Raw genomic sequence first — 13,910 nt, 5'->3', positions numbered from 1 at the left:
ACAGACCAACTGACTTCTTCTGCATTGTTCTCTCTTTCCCAAGGTTCCAAACCTTCTCATCCCACCCACCTCTCTGCTGCTGATGAAATCTTTGCAGTATCTCCAGGCTTTTCCATATCAAAAGTCTCTGGATTTCTCTCTCTCCCACTAGCCCTTACTACTATTCTGCCTTGGAACTGATACACAGAATTGATTCTAAGGCAGAAGGTAGATGTTAAAAAAAAACAAAAACAGCCTAAGTAAGAGAGAAGAATTTTGTAATTGGGGGGTTGACTACCAGATGATTATTTTTTGAAGCCATAGAAATTCATGAAGACTGCCTCCTAAGGCTAGAGGTATTATAATAAATTATAAAAATATAATTAAAAATAATTAATAAGACACCCAGTTTTCCTGGTTCAATTATTAGTATGTGTTTGAGTCTCCATTTTATTCCTTCTTGCGTGGCTGTACTAAAAGTAGTTGAAGGAATAGCAATGACTGTATTTGGAGGTAGAATGGCCTGATTCCTTATGGAATCATTTAGATTTCAATTTGGCTATTTCCTGCCCTTTCTTGTCTAGAACTTAGGGTATTTGATTTGATCTGGATTCTCAGATTTTCAACCTCTTTTATCATATTAATACTTTGGATCTCAGTGTCCTGGAGACTTACTGTAAACTGTGTTTTTAGATAACAACTGTTACCCTCTCAGCCCTGGCCCTGTCTCCCATGCCCCAGGTAAAGATTACTCTTTCTTCTCCTGGAAATTTCCTTAATTATTTGAATGTAAGTTAAACCTTTTGGGATTGTCTGCAACTAAGGAAACTAAGATGCAGCTATGAGGGCAAAGATAACTTCTGTACTGCCAATGTTTCAGTATGAAACTCAGGAAACTAAAAGTTGAGGCTATAGCTTTCTAATGCTTTTAAAGAACTAAACACAGTATAAGGCACATTAGAGATGAATGCCACTAGTTTCAAGCATGTTAAAGTAAATATCATGGTATATGCCCAAGTTGTATATTGGTTGCCCTTTCCCTCTCTTCCCTTCCTCCTCAAACCCTTTGCTTCCAGCTAAGTTTTGGATTGAACTGACTTTCCATTTTATATGTTATATTCAGTTCTGAAATTCATTAATTAAGGGTTTGTTTTCTGCAATATTGCTTACTCTCAGAAGCCCTTCCTTAGGCACAAAATATATACTTTAACAAGGAATTATCCTATTGCAAGCCACACCAACTCTGGAGTAATATGACTGTGTGATTCCCATTGTTGAAAGCAAAGGCCAGTAAGGGAATGCTAAGTCCTCCCAGGATTCACTTCCATTTGCCAAAGGGTGGTCACACAGCAAGCACAAAATTAGCACTCCTTAGGACACAAATGTCATCCTATACCAGGAGTCTTGCTCCACCAGCATTGTATTAGTGTCCTCACTTTTCCATCTTCCTTTCATTTTGCCCTTTTTTCATCTTAGACAATTTGATGGGTGAATTCTGTGTCAACCCCATAGGTCAGTTTGTGAAGTCCTACTCTCAGAGAGGAACAGTGTTCAAGGGAGTGTTGTGTGAACACATTAGGGCTTCAGGATTAAATACCCTTCTCTGGTCTTAGTTTATTTATTTGTTTCCTAATTAAAGTTCTTTGGCCAATACTGTGGACTCGTCAGGAATTGTTTTATCTCTTAGGCAGAATTCCTACTTTGGATAGAATTGTGAGTATATCATGATTGGAGAAAATGTCTTGTCCTTCAACTTGTTGATCATTTGACCTAATGGTCTCCATTTTTAAAGGGATGCCTCATTGTACCTCAAAATATAGCCTACAGAAGCATTTCTTGAATCCATTTCTTCGTAATCAACATTCATTAAAGGTTGAATTCAGCAAAAATACATAGAATGCACATTCAATGCTGTCATAGAAAATGTTTCCATATTTAATAAGGGTAAGATATGCTGTCCTTTTATATGGTTGCTGATAGCTTTGCAGGAAAAGGCTATCATAAATCATTGGTGAAAGTTTTCAGTTCTGAAGTTCTTTCTCTTCTCACTGAGCACCTCAGAAACATCTTTAAAAACATTTAAATTGGTTTCTTTTGCTTTTCCAAATTTATCTACTTTGTTATACTAACTGAACTTTTTTCTTACCTTCTCTTACTATCTAGCTCTTTTCACATTCTTTAACTTTTATTCCTCCTTTTATCCATTTCCTTCTTTGTCCTCTTTTTCTCCTAAGATATTTCATCTTCTCTTAAGATACTTTAGTTCTCTGTTGGCAAAAGTGTGCTACTAAAATTAAAATTTCTCCCTAACCTTCAATGTGAATATTTCATTCTTTTTATTTGTAAATGAGAGACTAGAACTCTCAGAAAACAATAATCTTATTATTTCTTATGTATATAAAATATATTATTTTATAAATTTTCTTATTTGTGCTCATGTACATGTTTTCTAAGAGAATATGAAGAATTCAATGTTATCAAGTCCTTTTGATTTAATATAATGATTTTATTTTAGATGTGTCATTTTATGGCTTCGAGTTTAAACTGTTTTTTAGTCATGCAGAAATTTATTTAAGTAAGAAAGTCAAGAGTAAGCAATAAAAATACATGCACTTGTTATAAGAAAACTAGATAGTACATAGGGAATTTTCCTAAGAAATTTCAATATATACATTTACTTTTTTAATGGAGAACTCAAGAATGTCCTCAAATCAGTAATTTAACTGTATTCACATTCGACTATCTCTTTTTTAAAGGGCTATCTTTTTTAGTACAGCAGAAAAAAAAAACACAACATTGTCATTACTAAATATCCATGAAGACTGATACATTCCTTGTTAACTTTGTATTAAAAGTTTTAATTCAGTATATGGCTATTCAATACATAGTGACATGTAAGTTTCACTTAGTTTGTTATCAGAATTAGAGTAAGACCTAATCTATAGCTTACTTTTTAACAGGAAAAGAATTTTAATGATAGATTATGGATTGTTTATGTGTCAATAGCATGGTACATATAGAAAAAAAAAACATTTTCATTCTTGTATTAAAAATTCTTATTTTAGAAATAAAAGTTCTATGTAGTAAAGATTTTCAAAAGTATTTGAAAGCAAATGACATGTTCATAATTACACAATTAATTGAAATTTTATATGAGTGTTTATTTGTTTTATTTTGCATTCTGTGTATATGTATTGTATTTACAGTATTGTATTTATTATTTTAAACATGTATTTTATTAGATAAAAAGACTATTTTGAAAGCTCTCATCTAATAAAATGAATACCAACCAAGTATCAAAATAATTAAAATATTAACAGACATAATACTAAAGATTATGTCACCCAGTGACTTTCTGGTAATAAAAAGCAGAAAATAATAAAATAGAGGAAAATATGTTCATCAGAGGTGGTCACCAGTACATTAAGGTGATGTATCACAAAATTGAAGAAAGTTGAAAAAAGACTTCCTGTGATCAATGAAATCCTCTTCAGTTTGTTGGTATTGTTGTACTGGTTACATAAAAGTGATTCTATGAAAAAAATCTAGAAACAAATCACTAACCTGTCAAAAGAGTTCATTCATTTACCCAAATAGGAAAAAAAGGGAATGAAGAATAACTATTTTACAGTACTTGAAACAGCTAGTTAAATAATTCCTAGAACTTATTCATGACAAACAAGATATTAACATCATAAATATTTGAGAAATGATATCTATATCTATATGATTTAGATAACTGGGATAGAATAAGAAAAGTGAAACTAAACATGTTAGGCCATGAAATAGACAGGTTAGGTAAAGTGAGCTGTATTGACTTCAGAAAAATTTAAAGGTAAAGAAGACATCATTATTATTTTTTTAAATAAAAGCTTATTTTAATGTCACAATTTTATACAACTTTTCATCATGTGACACAATATTCTCCAAAAAAAAAATTATATATTATTTTTAAACTTGGAAAATGGAAAGGCAAGTTTTTTTTTTTTGTGAATTCAACAAATAAGGAATTTCTAAGAAGAGCTAAAGTATGTCATCAACAGAATGTATGATTGGAAATAAAGATGAGTGTTCATATGGTGATAGAGGTTATTTTATTTTTTTAAACTTCTATTCCCAGAGCCTAACAGAGAACCTGTCACATATAAACATTTAGTACAATTTGTTGATTTATTGATAAAAGATGAATCTAAGCATTCCACTTGAAAGCCTCATGATAATAGAAAAAATAAATTAAATCCAAGAAGGTCTTTTGAAGCCCAGGCAATGAATTTATTGGAATACAATACAAGAATTCAACAGCATATGTAGGCACAAATGGGCTGTGACTGGAATAATTCGAGAAAACTTCATAAAGGAGACCTTGAATATTTTGAGTATTAGAATGATCACATTTAGTATAATTTATTGTGTCTTCTGATTATATTTGTGTTTGTAGCTTATAAGTTCTTTGATACCAAAGAATGTTATTCTTCTTAGGATATCCTTGAAGTACTTACCATAAGGGCGAGGTGCATTAATTACTTATGTGTAATGAGTATTTGTTGAAAGTTGAATTCATTTAGACAAATATTCATTAAATAATTATTAGGTTCCAGGAGTTGTTCTAGGTACTAAGGAAATTGATTCAACAATTCCATTTCTTAAATACCTTCTTGATCTTCCAGATTCCCTTATTCCCCTATTCTCAACATTAATAGAATAAAATATGATATATAGAGTAAATATAAGGAAAACAAATTAACATTTTGGAGAGGGAATTTATAAGCATTCAGAAGATATGGCTCTTAAGTTAAACTAGAAGTAGAGATTCCAAAGAAAAAAGATTGAAGAAAATTACAAAAGAAGAATCAGGGAATATAATGTTGGATATAGGGGAAAATAAGTAGGTCAGTTTGTTTAAAGTATAACATATTTGAGGAGGAAGAATTTATTGTTTTAGTCAAGATCTAGTTCAGGACATCAAAATGATTTAGATTCAGAATTCAAAGAAAATGATTTTTTTCAGTCACAAACCTTGGTAAAATGCATGTAAAAGGAAGGGGGGGAGTGTATAAGATGAAGAGAAGATTTAGAAAGGTGTTAGTAATAAATTAAACAAACTAAAAGCATAGGTGGTAAATAATAAAGACAAATTAAAAGGAAAGAAAGGGTAATAACTTGATGCTCTGAGAAGGATAATGACAAAAATGAAAATTGGAAGAAAAGAAATAATCTGTTAAATATAATATATGTGAAAATGATATGTATTTAATCATGAATTTAAAGAGGTTTGTAGCATGGAATACCAAGCAAAATCCTACATTTATATTTTCTAAAAAACATGCTTGAAACATAAAAGAGCTTACATACTTCATCTGAATATATGCACATACCATCATGGGTAGTAATTAAGATTCAAAATAGCAAAAGCAAACATAATTAATTAAAAATCATATGTATCATATGAGAAAAGTTAAAACTACATATCAGAATTGATATTTTGTAGTCTATTTTGAATTTATGAAAGTAATGGCAAGGATGGTTTAACATTAAGAAAACTATAAATATAATCAACCATTTAAATAAAAAATTTCTTAAAATCATCTGACTATATCAATATATACACAAAACTTTTGACATTTAACATTAGCAAATATTATTATTTAATGCCACAGCAAACTAAATTTAAAATTAGTGTTAGAAAAATAGTAATATTTGCTTACAATTTTAAACTATGTATGAAAACAAATTTTATTTCAATATAATCTACCAATACATTTGCTTTGGCAAATATGGGTCATAATATCATCACAGAGTGCCTATGGAAATTCCACTAATACCCGAAGAAATTCATTTTTCACAGACTGAGGCTTTTATGTTTGTTTGGTTGGTTTTTTATCTGTCAACTCAGAAAACAAGGAGTTCAAACATTCAGAGTCTTGATAAGAAAAAAATCCCTATCCCTTAAAAGAAAAGCAAGGGAGTTAATGAATTATTTTTCTTAATAATTAAGATAGTTGATTCAAAATATACCTGAAAACAGTTCATTATTTTAGTCAAAAGCAAGAAACAACATGAGTTGTTATAATTCACCCAGAATCTGTGGCCCACTATTGGTTCCCACTATGGGTGATGAATACTACTAAAAATGATTTAACTCTTCTAGGACCTGAATTTTTCCATTAATTTCAAAGCTTCTGCTCCTCTTGGTGCCTGATGCCAATGTCTACTATCAAGCAACAATTACTTCATTTGTAACATGTGCAACATTATCTACATTCTCTCCATATCTCTAAATCGAATTGAACTGACTGCAACCAGAATTATACAGAAGTATACAGTAAAACTATAGAAGTTGCAGGTGATCAAATTTTACCTTTCAAAAGTATATAAATTTAACCAAAAAATAGATAAGATAAAATATAAGATGAATAGATTTTGAAAAAAAACCTTTAGATATTGAAGACCTTTTGAGAAAATTGAATGACAATAAAAGGAAACATGCCTTTTTCTCGATGGTACATGTCACTTTCAAAAAAAAAAACAACTGGCCATGCATCAGGACATAAAAACCTCACAACCAAATGTAGTATAGCAATATTAAATACATAATTTCCAGATTATAATGTAAAAATATTATATTTCATGAAGTGACATGAAGACAGATTAATTATTAATTGATAAGAGATCTGCTCCTAAAAACGAGTAGGTCAAAGTACAAACAATAAAAACAAATAATCTCCTTAAAGGGTATGACAATAATGAGATTAACATTAACATTAACAAAATTTATGGGATGCACTCAAAGCAGTTCTTACAGGAAAATATATAGCTCTAAATACTTTTGTTGATAGAAGAGAGAAAGAGCAGCCTTATGAATTAGGCAAGCAATTTAAACAAACTAGAAAAAGAATAAAGTTAAAATCTCTGATTAATATGTATACCATGAAACTTTGAACTATAAGGAAAGAGAATAAGAGCAAGATGTGCAATAGGACCAGGAATGAATCCTGCTCATGTAAGAGCTTTGGGTTTTCCCATTCCTAAGTTGAAACTCAAGTGATCTACAACAAGAAAGAAGTTTTAGCTCCAGAAGGAATTTAGAGGATGAGATATTTTTATGTCAACAATAACCTAAATAATAACCTAATGAATTATAGCAATAATTGTTGGTGAGTGTATAATTCAATGTGGAACTTCATTTTTCCAGAGAGTTATAGAAACCTCAAAGAATAATTGCTTTTGCAAAAGGTAATTAAATGTTATAGGCTTTGGATAGAAATTGTCTTTTTGCCCTTTTTAGAGGATCAAGATGGGAGTTTTCATATCTGGCCTGATAAACATGTTTTATTCAAAGCAATTTCCTGAAGTGAAAAGCAAAAGAGAATGAAATTCTTAAAATACAACCTTTTTAGATTCAAATGGATGATTATCTTTAAGATATTTTCCCAAAAGCAATGAATTGATGTCTCAAATATCCTATGATAACCTAGCATTGAAAACCATTAGATCCCACCTCCTGGATGGATCTCCATCTGAGTTGTGTAAGGATTTAGGTTTAGATATCAGATGACTCACAGGCCTGTACAGACCAACTGGAGATTTAAATGGGAAATTGCTATTACATGGGGGGAAAAAAACTGCCCAGAACAATAGCTGGTCTAAAGAAGACAGAACAAAGATTATCTTACTTAATGGGGCAGGATTGATAATGTCTGCTCCTCTTAGAAGTTCTGGATGTGATTTCTAAAAAAAAATATTTGATAAGGAGTTAATCAAAAACCTATGAAGGTATTAGTAAAATTGCAAATGACAGCATTAGGGGCATAAATGATTTTCATATTAACCTAAATATGAGGTAGATTACAAAAGATCCCAACTCATTTTTATATAAGGAGTATTTAAGTTTAGTGTTTTTTTTCTATCACAATAGAACACCAAAAATCCTACTTGAGTAATTCGGTTTCTGTTCAATTCCTTCAATTTCTTCTTCTCTTATTGTTTTAGCTAAAATAATGAATAGGCGTCTTGTTTATCCTCATTACAGAAAATAATTAATGATGCTTTCACATGGATAATTTTAGAATTTTGAAGAATGTTCCATTGATTCCTATTTTATCTAGTGTTTTTAATAGTAATGGATTTATTTTTTCAAAAGCTTTTTTTGCATCTTTTGAAATAATCATATAATCCTACTAAGTAGCAAGAAACCTGGAAGCTACAAAAATAGAATCTAATATTTGACCATATGATCACTCATTTTTTCTGTTTTATACTTCCATCAGTTCTAGTACTAGATCTATCATAACATCATTGTCATTTGCTCCTGCCAATAATACCACATGTTCTGGGCCAATCCAAAGTCACACTGGTTCAATGATGTAGACTTGATATTGAAATACAAAGAAACATTCTTGGGTCATGGTATTCAGTGAAAATGAATATATTTAGAATAAACATTTAAAAACAATTAAACAATTAATCATTTATTCAAATAAATGCTGCTTCCTTGTGGTTATTCATTCACAAAAACATCTTATGTCAAAAAAAAACATGCTTTAGGTCTGAGGGCCTGGTAAATCATTAATATATACACTTTTATCATTTTGGACTTTTTAAAAATCATCTGAAGGCAGAGCCAAAATGGCACCTTAGTAGCAGGAAAAATTTGGAGGAGATCAGAAATTTCTTCCAAATTGATCATTAGAAATGGACAGAGTTCAAAACAGTATGAATAAAGAGCCTCTTCCACTGGACAGAATGTGAAAGGTAGGCACTGAGAGGAGATTCCCTTGCTATAAGAGGGAAAAATTGCACCCCCCCACTCACCACCAGGGCTAGGGAAATCTCCAAATTCTTGGGGGCTGGCTCAAAGCACCACAAATTCACAACTGAGTTCTGAGCCAGACATGGACAGTAAGGTTTGGGTAACAGTAAGAAGCTCAGGCCCACATATCAGCATCTGAGGAAGATGGCCTGAGGGCAAAATATGGTGCAACTTGCTATACTACAGATCTACCCTTGAAAATACCAACCATAGGAGTTGGGGCTCAGAGCTGTAGGAACAACATCAGCAGCAGCATCAATAGCAACAGCAGCAATAGATAGTAGTAACGGCAGCAGCAGGAAGAGTCAGCAGTAGAAACAACTAAGGCAGTATCAGCAGCAACAGGCAGCAGCAGCAACAAAAGTCAGCAACAGTCAGCAGCATAAGCAACTGAGGCAATAGCAGCAGCAAAAGGAAGGAGCAGCAGCAACAAGCAGTAGCAGTAACAGGTAGCAGTAGTAGCAGCAGTAGCAGCTGAGGAAATAGCCTCAGGACAAAATGCTCTGATGCATATTACAAAAAAAAAAAATACCACAGATCAACCTGCCCTCACTCAGGTCTCTGACAGGCAAGGGAAGAAAGTTCCAAGTATAAAAATGGAGATTTGGACCCCATATTTCAATCCCCAGAAGTCCTTGGTATTTCCCAGAATTCCCTATAATCTCACCTGAGTCTCCACCTGGTCAAGATCACAATTAGTATTTAACTGGCTCTCTGCCTCCCATATGATCTCTTCCATTTTGCAATGATGTAGTAAGTAAGCTAAGTGCAGGGGTTCTGAATTGGCTAATCAGCCATGGGCAAAAATGTGGTTTATTATTTTGTATCCTTGATTTCTAATAATCTTAATAAACCTCATAAAATATAATACTTTTATTACTAGAAACTAATTTAATTTTTATAGTTAATGACAACCACTAGATTGGATGAGAACTTCTCATTTTTTTTAAAGATAGCCTAGATGTTTTTTAAGCCATATTTCTCCAAGGCTTTTCAGGAAAGCCTCTTGACTCAGCTTGCTCCTGTTGCCTGCTTGCCTGCTATAAGCTCCTCTCTAGTCATCCACTCTGGAACTGCTTGACCCAGATTTCTTGCCTAGTCCTGTCCTTGCCCCACCCCAGGCTCCTGTTCCTGCTCCAGCCCCTGACCCAGCCCCAGTCCTGGCGCCAGAAACTCTGGCCTCCAACTCAGATCACTCATTGTTCCAGGCCCAGCCCCAGGACCCAGGCTGCTGGTAGCTGCCTTTGTGTCTTCAGAATCAAATGGCAACTGGCAAAAATGGGGGTGATCTTTCCTTAGGCTACAATTAGCCTCTGTGGGGCAGGGGACAAAAGGGGGGGGACAAGGAAGAGAAGTAAGAGACTTTTCCAAACAGGAAGTTACAAGCATGGCTTATTTAAAAGGATATCTTTTGAGTGCACTGATTCTGTTACTCATCTTACCTGAGATTCAAGATAGAAATTCATTTCCCTGCAACTCTTTGGCCCAATTTGAGATTCCTAAAACCCACCCTCACTATGGGGGAGCAACTCAGTGGCTCAGTGGATAGAGAGCCAGGCCCAGAGATGGGAGTTCCTGGGTTCTAATCTGGCCTCAGACACTTCTTGGCTGTGTGACCCTGGGCAAGTCACTTGAACCCCATTGCCTACCCCTTCCCGATCTTCTGCCTTCTGACAATAGGAATCTAAATGGATAAAGAAAAATCTATGAACTTTCAAAAGACTAGAGCTTATATTTTTAAGGCTTTTGGGACTCCAATGTTTTATAAAAAATCTCTGTATTTTATTGCATTTTGCTGATTGCTTTGTTTAAGATTTAAATTTATTTGTTTTAAGTTCATATATTAATGCATTCAATACTATTCTGTTACACTGAATCATTTTAATGGACTACTGTTATATTCTGTTGCTTTTCCCCTATAACTATACTGAAGAAATATTATTGAATAAGCCCATATATAAAAACATCCTTTTCTATTTTTGAATTTGTAAATTGTCACCTAAAGGATGGAGAAACTTCATAAAAAAAACTGGTTACAATTGTATAACAACCTTTGGAATATTTAATGAGCTAAATATCACAAATTAATTTTAGGGGTCCTTTAGACATGATTTTTAGAATTATTTTTAATAATCTCTGGTCATTTTGCCTGCCCCTAATAGGAGGTAAGGTCCATTTTAGTAGGTGAAGTAAAATAAAAATTTGATCCTCACTTCCCACATTTATAACAATGTGAACAGATAGGACATCACAATCTCATACAAAGGGAACTGGGAAGTTAATCCCAAGGCATTGTATGCCTCTGGATGACTCCCAAAAGAGGAGCATCTCTCACTTATAACTCTTCAGCTCACTGTACCCAACATCAACAGTACAGAGGTTTGAGTTTTTCCTAGACTCCTCTGCCACATTTTTAATGATATCTAGATTTCTTGATGATGTTCTAGACCCAAATAAGTTTTACTTTGTTTAAAAATGTTTTCCAAGGTTGAAACATTGCAATACCTGAAAAACTTGTGACAAGTATCCATTTTCTTTAAATGTCATATAGCAGACTCATGTAAAAAACGACAGTTGTTTTTGTTTGCTATTGTAATTAATTGGCCTATTGAGAACTTTGGGGATATTGATACCAACATATCTGTAGTACTGTTCTTTATAAAAAAATGTTACCTTGTAAAATTCATTTGCTTGTACTCACAGTGTATCATGGCCAGGTATGAAGAGGAAATTGATCTAATTTTTGGTGAGAAACCATATTTTCTATATTTCCTTAGCTGACACGGTGTGTTGATGATTATAAGCTATATTTTTGAATTTTAAAACTCTTTTATTATCATATTTTTCTTGCATGTTCAATATACTATTTCAGTTTTTTTCATTTTTCTCTCCTTTTTATATTTGAAGCACATGTCACCAGTATTAAGATTTTTTTTGATTTGCAGTAATATAAGCTTAAAATATATTTGCTATAATGTCAAAACATGCCCCAAAAGTTTGAGACTATAAAAATGATGCCATTGATTGTTTTAAAAAAATATGGGATTTTGCTTAATGATTCTGTCTGATTCCAGGACAAGATATACAAAAGAGCCATTTCACAGGGCTAAAGAAACACAAAGCTAAACCTGAATTGTGCAAAAAAAGCACACAGGTCAAGAAAGAAGAAACCAATTCAGGTAGGATTGATGCACTTCTAAGCCAATACAAAGCACTTGAACCTAGGTTGAGAATCAAAGTTGCGATGTTTAACATATATTAAGATGTAGGCCTTCCTTGTATCCACACTCTTCCTGAAAATACTTACAGACAAGTATCTAAAATTTGGCTCCTACCTGGTTCCTATAATCTAGACCCTTTTCTGTCTTTCATAATGTGGCAACTTTCTGTAGTCCTGGCTACAGACTGGGTAAATGCATCATTGCTTAAATCATTTTAATTGGGCGCTGATTCACAGACCTATAATAGATTTATTTTTTACTTTACTTAGAAGTTTTACATATAAGACTTTGATAGTCTTTATTTCATCCAGAAATTATCTTTTTTAATTTGGATTTTTTTTTATTTCTTTTGCCAATTGGTTCATATACCTTATAACTCAGCCATGCATCCCTAAATGATCCCTGTGTTTTTCAATCACCCTCTTCAGGGGGGTATGTAAAAGTGTAAAAATTATTATTATTTTAAATTGCAAAGTTTAAATTCCTTTTGAGAGTAGTTTAGGTTAATAAATATGCTACCCCTCCAAATCCAGAAACTGAACTGTTTGGAGAAGACACCATGAAGATACCTCCACAGACCACAAGCTGCATGAGGAGATCAAGAATGAACTTTGGGTATGGTTGATTGAACATTTACTTATATGTATACTCTTATGCCAAAGGGGACTGCCCCCTAACTGGCTATTTGTCAGTGCACCTAGCAATCATTGGTTTTGTTCTCTTTTCCTTTTACCCACAAATTATTGCAATCTTTTAAGTTGATTATGTTTCCATGATCCTTTTGGGAAAACTGATTTCCCAATACAATCACAGGGGGTATGTAAAAATGGAGATCTGAAACCCAGACTCCAATCCCCAGAAGTCCTTGGTATTTCCCAGAATTCCCTATAATCTCACCTGAGTCTCCACCTGGTCAAGATCACAATTAGTATTTAACTGGCTCTCTGCCTCCCATATGATCTCTTCCATTTTGCAATGATGTAGTAAGTAAGCTAAGTGCAGGGGTTCTGAATTGGCTAATCAGCCATGGGCAAAAATGTGGTTTATTATTTTGTATCCTTGATTTCTAATAATCTTAATAAACCTCATAAAAACTATACTTTTATTACTAGAAACTAATCTAATTTTTACACAAGGCATAGCCTTGTGAGACAAAAACTATGATATCAATGGCCACCAAAATGCAGGATTCCTAATCCTCAAGTGGGAAAAGGAATAAACAATAGCAAAAAGCTCTTAATCCTGGAAAAATCACTATGGAGAAAAAGGACACAATAAAGAAGCAATTGAAGAGAGTGAGAAACAAACAAAAACATGAAAACATCCCCCAAAATGTGGAAATTGTTCAGTAGCTCTGGAGAAAATAAAAAAAGAGTTCAAGAACTAAGTAATAAATATAGAAAAAAATGGGTAGAAATGTTGGAAAAACAAATTAAAGAAATTAAAAAATTAAAAGCTCAAAAGACAAAATTACTCAAATGGAAGAAGATACACAGAAATCAAATGATTTAATAAGCAAAATGGAGATCAGAATTGACCTTCTGGAAACCATGAAGAGCAGAATAGACCAAACCAAAAAGGAAAACCAAAAGATCTTAGCTAAAAATCAGTCTTTAAAGATTAGAATTTGGCAAGTAGAAGCTAAAGATCTTATGGGACAGTCAGACATAATAAAGCAAAATCCATAGAATGAAAAGATAGAAGGAAACATGAAATACTTCACTGGAAAGACAACTGATTTGGAAAACAGATCCAGGAGAGGCACTTTGAGAATCTTTGTACTACCTGAAAGCCTGGAACCAAAATAAATAAATAAAAATAAAAGCCTAGGCAACAGAAAATTATCCAAGGAAACTGCTCTGATATTCTTGAATAAAAGGGTAAAATAGACATTGAATGAA

Source organism: Monodelphis domestica, chromosome 8 (assembly GCF_027887165.1).
Source record: "Monodelphis domestica isolate mMonDom1 chromosome 8, mMonDom1.pri, whole genome shotgun sequence".
Lineage (NCBI taxonomy): Eukaryota > Metazoa > Chordata > Mammalia > Didelphimorphia > Didelphidae > Monodelphis > Monodelphis domestica.
Note: the sequence above shows the minus strand (reverse complement) of the source record.